The following is an 8,889-nucleotide window of genomic DNA, read 5'->3' as shown; positions in this document are numbered from 1 at the left end:
AACTAAGTGCTGTTTGTTGACGGCTTCATGAGTTATGTCTGTGAATGTGAGATACAGTACTAGTTAGGATAGGCCTGAGAACAAACGGTGAAAGATTTCCTCTGCCTTCAGAGAGAATCTCAAAGTCATCCCGTGTAAAAGGCAAGGAGTCAGGGAGCTAATGGCCTACATCATCAAGTGATTAATACACCGAGGAGGAGGAGGAGGAGGAGGAGGAGGAGGAGGAGGAGGAGGAGGAGGAGGAGGAGGAGGAGGAGATGTAACACTGAGGGGACCTCCTGGAGCTCTTGCAGTTTTTCAGATAACCGAAGAGAGAAATTCGAACTAAAGTTGTTGCGATTTTCCCTTGAAATAGAAGGTACATGGTGATCCTGCCAGCTCAGGGGAAACTGAACAGAGAACGCTCTTGCAAAGGAAAGATTCTCGGCTCTATCTGGTACAGTATTGAAGTGTGAGCCCATTTGGACCGGCAGCAGTTGGGATTTGGCCTGGGTCTCAGGAGTACTGCAACCTGCAGGAATGTAAGGAGTCCTCACCAAGGAGTGCATAAGACGGAGTCAAAGGTACAGTTTTAGATGAAATTACTTATTGTTTGCACAGATTTTTTTCTCTTACACACTACATGCCAGGTGGCGTGCTGGTGAAAATATACAGGAAGTTAGAGATCTTAAGGGTGTCGTTTTTTTTTTTTGCAGAATGGTAGCATCTCCTGTATAAGAAGCAGAGGCGTGCCCTAGGGGTCTGGCTGAGGTTTGAGACTCTTAGGCTCCACTTCCATGAGGCTGGAACTGTGGCCAGCACTCCAGATGCTTAGGACGCTGGTGGTGTCCCCAGAAATAATCTCAGTGGGTAGCCCAGGAAGATGGGGGTCAGTAACAGAGACTCCAAAGAGTAAGGGAAAAGAGGAAAGTCTTGAAAATTGTCAAGTCCCTTTTCTATATCTATCCCCAGACTTTAAGCTGTGTGACTGACTGTAGAATTTAAAAGCATATATGAGTGTCCATAGAATTCACTCAGAAAGCTCTGTCCTCCCATCCAATCGTCCGAACGCCTGCTAGTCTATGAACAAAGTCCTGCTTGTGTCCTTCTGTAGCTTTTCCCCTGCCCAGCCTCTTCTCCTTGGAGTTCTCAGTGGGCACCTTCCTGCCTCCAGACCTTTGCACTGGCTCCTCCTCAGCCTCCTCCCTTGGACATGGGCTCTCACCTACTGGTAGACCAACCATGAGCTCCATTTTAGCACACCCCTGGCCACCTACAAGCATCCCGTGGTATGGAATATTACACAAGAAAAGCGGTGGCAGGAACTTGAAAAAAAAATGTATCCAAATTTCCTACCCAATGCAAGGTTCTCTGGCAATAGGCTTGACTGGTGGACACCCAGTGCCTTCATGCCTCAGCCCAGCGTTAACTACACAGTCTGTGCTAGCGATGTATAGGTGTCATTCTTGTCATGAGTCAACGGGAGTCACAAGGCCACCTGCTGATGAAGTCAGCGCTAGTGACCACATCCATGTCCATGAGACAGGTCACATACAAAAGTCTGTTTCCTCTTGACTAAACAAAGCTTCCCTAGAGAACCAGTCTCCTTTTCATTCTGTTTGCTTCTATAAACAAAAGATATGACAAAAAAGCTAGTTACTTTTTAAAAATCTTATCTTAGGTTTTTTTTAGATTTATTTATTTTTTAATATATATTGTGGGTGTTTTGCTTGCTTGTATGTCCTTGTGCCATGTGTACCATGTATATGTCTGTTGCCTGCAGAGGTCAGAAGAGATCATTGAATCTCCAGGAACTGGAGTTATAGACAGTTGTGAGCCACCATGTGGGTGCTGGGAATTGAACCCAGGGCCTCTGAAACAGCAAGTGCTTTGAACCACTGGGCCACCTCTGTCACCTTCATGCTAGGTTCTTATTGCTGCCAAATCAGATGGCAAAATGATTGGCTTAACAGAAATTTATGATAATTTAGTTCTAGGGGGGTTTCGGGTATGAAGTGGGTCTTAGCTAAAGTCAGTGTGTCAGCAAGGCTGGACGGGGCTCTTTCACTCATCTCCAAAACATGTCATGCCAATTTCTTTTTCTCTCCCTCTTCCACAAGAAGATTATGAGCTCCCTCATCATCCACAGCACTCTTCACATCTCAGAACGTTTCAGTCAACCACCATTGCAGCCTCCCTTTCACCATAGAAGGTAACATCCCAGGGGTATTAAGGCTTGGAGGCCACCGGTGGTCATTAGTCGGAGCCTAGCACAGACATCCCAGTCAGGTCCCTCTGAGCATCCATTGACTTTTTCACCAACCAACTCTGTAGTTGATGTGGCTTCCGCCATCAAATAAAACCTCACAAAGGCCGACCAAGTCTCATGACCACACCTGGAGGAAATAGACTCCTATAATGTGCTCAGGGGAGAGAACATTCATTCCTGATGAGACGGAAGTTAGATCCAGCAGGACAATTGCTCATGTGAAAAACACTTGTGAGGGATGACGGATGAAGTGTGTTCCTTTGCTGAGAGCTTTAGGAACTAATTTGAGACTGATTCTAGGCAACAGCGTTCAAATGAGAGCTTGCATTGGACTGAATCTATCCCTCTGGACCCCAGAGTGAACAGACTGGGCACCGAGGGGCCTAGATGACATGCCTGTGGGTAGGTAAGAAGTAAAATTATGGTGCTTCAGTCAACTGGATTTTGGGAGACTCCTTACCACCACACATCCTGCCTGATGCAAGCTGTCTTTGCAGATGAGTCAATGTTGGAGTTGGGGATTTAGGTCAGCGGTAGAGCACTTGCCTAGTAAGCACAAAGCCCTGGGTTCAGTCCTCAACTCTAGAAAGGAAAAAAAAGTCAAAATAACAACAACAAAAAAAGACACTCCCTCGCAAAAAAAAAAAAAACAAGGTAACTGGTCGGTAAGTATATGTTTAAATCCAAACAGGGGCAGGGGATCAAAAAGGAATTCCTATAACATGAAAGCAGGAAGGGGGCCGACCTGAGAGATGGAAGGGGACCAGCAAGATAGGCAGATGGGGAGAGCAGTGTGGGAGGGACACAAATGATAAGAAAGTACGGCATGTATGTATGTATGCATGTATACATGTATGTATATATGTATAAAAGTGCTATAATGAACCCCAAATTTGTATGCTAACTTAAAAAATTTATACCAATAAAATCTTTGCATTTTTTATTAATTTCATCTATTTCATAGTGATCAAGATTTCAAGGCTATTATGATATCAAGAATCTTGATTGATTCGTATTTGGTCATTTATAAATCTGGTAAGCCAAGGTTGGGGAGAAGGCTCCGCAGACCACAGCACGTGCTGTGCTGACAGAGGACTTGAGTTTGGGTCCCAGCACCTACATCAAACACCTCAGAACTGCCTGTCAGGGCATCTGACATCTTCTCCCAGCCTCCATGGGAGCCTGCACTCACATTTAAACATATTTTAAAGATAGTTCTGATAAAATTTCCTTATCAAAATTATTGATTCTCAAAAAAGGTTTATCAAGACAAGGTCAAATGCATTGATCACTTCAAATGTCTTCTCAGATTGATAGTGACCACAAAATAAAATTGTCATAACACACATTATCATCCAGCCTATGATTCTTCTTCTCAAGTGATAATGCACAGGGGTTTTCAAAGTACCTATTGAAGTTTGGCAGGATATTTCCATTATCTGGAGGCTCTGTATAGATTACTTTAGCATGCAACTCTACTCTTTTTGAATACAGGCTGATTCAGCGGTCAGTGTATCCTCTCACCGATGCCCCTGGATCATCCGACACACCATCCTAAAACTCTACAGGAGTCCATCAACTACCACTAACTTCTATTTTCTGAGACTACTGGAAACATCGGGTATTTCTGGAACCCTTCAAACTTGAGACAGCAAAAGGAAACACACTCAGCTTGAATACAACGATCCTGAGCAGAGGCAAAGAGCACTGGGCTTGTACTGAGCTGTACTTCCTTCTGGTTGTTCTGCCTTTCACAACTCAGAGGGCCTGGGGGACAGCTCAGAGGGAAGAGTGCCTGCTCTTTCAGCTTGAGGACCTGAGTTCAGATCCTCAGCGTACACATCAAAAGCTGCATGTACACCTGCAACCCCAACGCAGAGAGGCCAGAGATTGGAGCAGCACAGAGCCAGCTGGGGGATGTCGAGACCCTCGGAGAATCTCTGGGACTTGTTGGTAGCCAGACCAGTCAAAACCAGTGAGCGCCAGGTTCAATGAGAGACCTGGTCTCAAGGAAGAAAGAAAAGAGCAACAGAATAGAGCACTCATTGTCTCCCTCAGTCTCCACAGGTAACACACCCATGTATAGAGACATCTCTATTTCTCTCTGTCTCTGTCTGTCCCTCTCTCTATCTCTGTCTGCCTCCTCCCTGCCCCCCCCACACACACATACACCCCTAGTCTTCTTTGGGAAGAGAAAGAGGAAAGGCTCATCCAGAAGTCTACTTGCTAATCTTTTTTTTTTTTTTTTTTGAGACAGGATTTCTCTGTGTAGCCCTGGGCGTCCAAGAACTCACTTCGTAGACCAGGCTGTCCTCAACCTCACAGAGTCTATCTCTGCCTCCCGAGTGCTGGAATTAAAGGTGTGTGCCACCACCATTCAGCTCATCCAAAAGTCCACTAGCTAACCTTAACCTCTAGGTAGTGAGTAAGTGAGGGTAATCCTTTGAGAGACTTACATGGTTAAATGCAATAGACTCCGAAGAAAGCACAGAGTTGAATTCAGTCTTTATCACTTTCAAGTTTGAGAGTTGGGACGACTTATTCCACGGCTAATCCCTGGTGTCTTCTCTAATGTAGGATAGCTACAGGATCATCTTACACTGTCGTTGGAAAGAACAGAGACTCCGGAAATATTGTCCAGAGTGAAATAAGAGCATAATAAATATATTCACACCAAGTAAGAACCTCCATGTTCTTGTAGGACATGGAGACAGACCATCAATGAGTCAGTTTTCTGGTCAGTAGTACATGGAAACGGCTCATCTATTTCTTACCAGAGTATTACGTAAAATCAATGGCGGGGGGGAGATAAAGAGTTAAGTCCGTCCGCTCCAGATGTTGCTTGCTGCCTGGAGAATGTGGCAGCAAATTCCTTGTGTGTGTTTGCTCGCCTTTGTGATCTTTCTCCCTAACGAGCAGCTTTGATTCAACAACTCAGGTCGTAAAGATCAGACACGTTTCGGTTTTATTTGTAAGTCTCACCTGAAAATTTCAGTTGATTGGAGATTAGGACCGGCAGATGTGAGGGAGCTAGGAAATGGCCCCTTTTCCTGTAACTCACCCTCCCTGGGGAGAGCCTGCTTTTCAAAGTAAAGACATACTTAGGATTCCAAACAGAAGAGGGGCAAAACCCCTTCAGAGTCACCGGTCTAGGCAATGTTGGCAATGGAATACCTTTAAGGAAAATGGACTTTTAAAATCTGACAAGGGAATGAATATAAAACTACTGATTTTTGTGGGCTTGCTTAAATTTCCATAAAATATTTATGATAAGCAGTCTAAAAAGCACCAGCCATGATCATCGAGTCTATTTTTATTTTATTGATCGGTTAACCTAAATAAAATCTTCTTAGGTGCCCACAAGGCTGACATTTGTGCTGATTTGGGGGTAGGGAAACATGTGTAATCTTTCATAGCTAGTAACATCAGTGATATGGAGCCTATCATTATTTTCACGGATGGATCCCCAGCTTTACTTTGTGGTCCTTTAGGTTTTTCTGGGAAAGGAACCCAGAGAGACTTGGCCTCCTCAGCTCTCCCTCTTCATTCTTTTTGCGTGGGATATCTGTCCTTCATTTGTTAAGAGAATGCCGAGACGGGACGTAATGAAAGCCCGGCTCTCCCCGCTCTTTCATCTTCATACTTATTTTCTGAAGTGCATTCCTTCACGAAATCGCAGTCCGCTCCGCCCTTCCTAAAATAACAGTGTGAGGCAGTGAGGTCTACCTCCACCCTCTCCTGTGACCCTAATTGCATGTAAGCCGGCTCTTGGATGATCTGAAAAGTCAGTGCTGTCAGAGCTGGCTACATAATTTATAGGGGCCAGTGCAAAATGAGAATGCGTGACCCCCTTGTTCCAAACATGGCGGCGGTGGGGGGGTAGTATGGTTCGGAGAGTAAAAATAAAAAGCTTTCTCTCTCTTCCCTCCCTTGTCATACCATTTTTATTTGTCCCTTTGTCACTAAGAGTGAAAATAGAAACTGAATTTTAAGTTACTAGCAGAGATTTTACTATTCATCTTTGTACTGTGTAATGTCGATTTTAAATTAAATTATCAGAGCATTTAACCTTTGAAGAATTTCCATATTCCATTCCTTGTACATGTATTGTGCCGTTTTTTGTTCTTATAAGGACAATGGAAATACTGCATAAAAACCCACTCAGCCATTCCAGTTTCTTTCTTTTGGTTGTTGTTTGTTTTTTGAGACAGTCTCACTGTGTAGCCTTTGCTTGCCCGGAACTCACTTGAGACCAGGCTGGCTTTGAACTCACAGAAATCCTGCCTGCCTTTGCCTCCCCAGTGCTGGGATTAAAGGAGTTTATCATCACACCCAGTTCAATATGTTCGCTTCTTTTTTTTTTTTTATTTGTCAAGACAGGGTTTCTCTGTAGCTTTGGAGCCTATCCTGAAATAGACCAGGCTGGCCTTGAACTCACAGAGATCTGCCTGTCTCTGCCTCTGTAGTCTTGGGCTTAAAGGCATGCGCCACCACCACCCAGTTGCATTCACTTCTTAATGTACACATTTTATTTATCTAGGATTAAGGAAAAGGAGCTATGCATGGCCCATTTCCCCTTTCTTTCCACACCATCATTCTCTATACTTGTCATTGGCTAATACATATAAATAATAGAGGGTTTAGTGGATTTCTTTGGTTCTTTGAGTTGCTTTATTATTATCTATTTTATGTGTTTTGCCTGCATGTATGCCTGTGCGCCATGTGCATGCAGTGCCTATGGAGGCCAAAAGAGGGTGTTGGATCTCCTGCAACCGGAGTTACTAACCATTGGGAGCCTCCGCGGTGTTTACTGGGTGGGTGATCTTAACTACAGAGCTATCTCTCCAGCCCCCTTTGAATTTCTTACAATGCCATTCCTGAGGCTGGAGAGATGACTCTGCAGTTAAGAGTTTATCCTGCTCTTCCAGGGAATCTGAGTTCACCCCCACCCTGCTACATACATACTTTTTGAGAATATTATTGCTTCCTTTCTGCATTCCAGACAGACATGGTTTGAATGGAAGGACATCCTCTTGAGACATTGAACAGGCTTTCTTCATTCATTATTAAACATAACATGCTTACCTTATACTCACTTGGAATTTCCCTGAAGGCTCTGCATCCTGTGTAAACTAGACCATACATGATAAGCGAATGGAACATCTGTTAAAACCCTGACTCCTCACTGGGCATGGTAGCACATGCCTTTAATCCCAGCACTTGGAGGCAGAGGCAGGCTGATCTCTGTGAGTTCAGGGCCAGCCTGATTTACAGAGCGAGATCCAGGACAGCCAGGGCTACACAGAGAAACCCTGTCTCCAAAAACCAAAAACCAACCAAACAAACAAACAAACAAACAAAAACATGACTCCTGCTCACATGGTCCATTGCCCCATCAGAATTCACTTGCAAAATTTAAGTTCAAAGATAAAACTATGCCAAATGTTAAGATGGTGGTAGGCAAGAATTAAGCAAAGTTTGAGAGACCCTGTGAACCATGCAAATTCAAGTCACATGCCCAAGAAAGGCCCTGGATGCTGTAATGTTGGTGTTCAGTGGCTGCTTGGTAAAACATCTTGACTATCACAGTTAGGCTGTAATAGTGAGTATGGAATGAGGACCACACACCTACCCAGTTAATGTCCTTCTGTTGGGGATCATCTGTAACTTGCCGCAATCCACTGGGAGACAAAAGAATCCATTAATTAAACATTTCAGCATTGCAATTATGGACTGCAATTATGGACACTACACAACAATTTTGTGAGATGTACATGAAGCAAAATTGGAGAGATTTATTGTGAATGTTCACAAGATTTTTTTTTTTTTTTTTTTAGAGATTGGGTTTCTCTGCGTAGTTCTGGTGGCTTTCCTGGAACTTGCTTCATAAACCAAGCTGGCCTCAAACTCACAGAAACCTGCCTGCCTGTGCCTCCTGATTAAAGGTGTGTGCCACCACCGCCCAGCCATAAGATTCTTTTGACTTGTGCCTTTCTCACATTCACTCACTTATTTTTTTTTTTGTTAATGTGCGTTGGTGTTTTGCCATGGGTGTCAGGGCCCCCGGGAACTGGAATTACAGACAGTTGTGAGCTGCCATGTGGCTACTGGGAATTGAACCCAGATCCTCTGGAAGGGCAGTCAGTGCTCTAAACCACTGCACTGAGCCATCTCTCCAGCCCCTTCACTCACTTTCATACACACATGAATGTCCTTAGGAACCTGCTAACATATATTTTTAAGGAAGCTCCCCAGGTAGGATTTCCAGACAAGATGCCAGTGTTTCATGGAACATGCCCAAAGAAAACTGAAGGTCGATCGGGAGTTTGAATTGAACTGGGTGTCCTCAGCTTCTATTGGTCTAATCTCCCAAGTCCATGCTTACTGACTCCACTGCAGACATGCTGCTTATAAGCAACAAAGTGACGTGGAGCCATGCAGGAGTTCCTGAAAGATTTTCAGAAGCAGAGCTGAGAGGAGGCTGGCATGCTCCGCGAGAGCAGACATAAAAGACGTAGATTCTAACATCCCAGGAACTCCCCCATAGCCAACAACACTGCCCTGCAGACATCTGTCTTTTGCTTCTCAGAGTCCCGTGAACCTTTCTTCTTCCTCCACATTGGCCCCTCAGCCTCAGGCTC

At 44.4% G+C, this 8,889-nt stretch overlaps 1 long non-coding RNA gene across 1 annotated transcript; it reads left to right on the top strand.

Moving 5' to 3' along the window:
• Positions 1 to 276: 276 nt before the first annotated feature.
• On the top strand, positions 277 to 6,173 carry LOC121822894 (uncharacterized). The gene is made up of 3 exons (XR_006064199.2): positions 277 to 563; positions 3,743 to 4,315; positions 4,506 to 6,173. It is a non-coding gene; the product is annotated as an uncharacterized LOC121822894 (long non-coding RNA).
• The last annotated feature ends 2,716 nt before the right edge of the window (positions 6,174 to 8,889 follow it).

The sequence above is a fragment of the Peromyscus maniculatus genome, chromosome 15, assembly GCF_049852395.1.
Source record: "Peromyscus maniculatus bairdii isolate BWxNUB_F1_BW_parent chromosome 15, HU_Pman_BW_mat_3.1, whole genome shotgun sequence".
NCBI lineage: Eukaryota > Metazoa > Chordata > Mammalia > Rodentia > Cricetidae > Peromyscus > Peromyscus maniculatus.
Note: the sequence above shows the minus strand (reverse complement) of the source record. Positions and strands in the feature narration are given on the sequence as shown.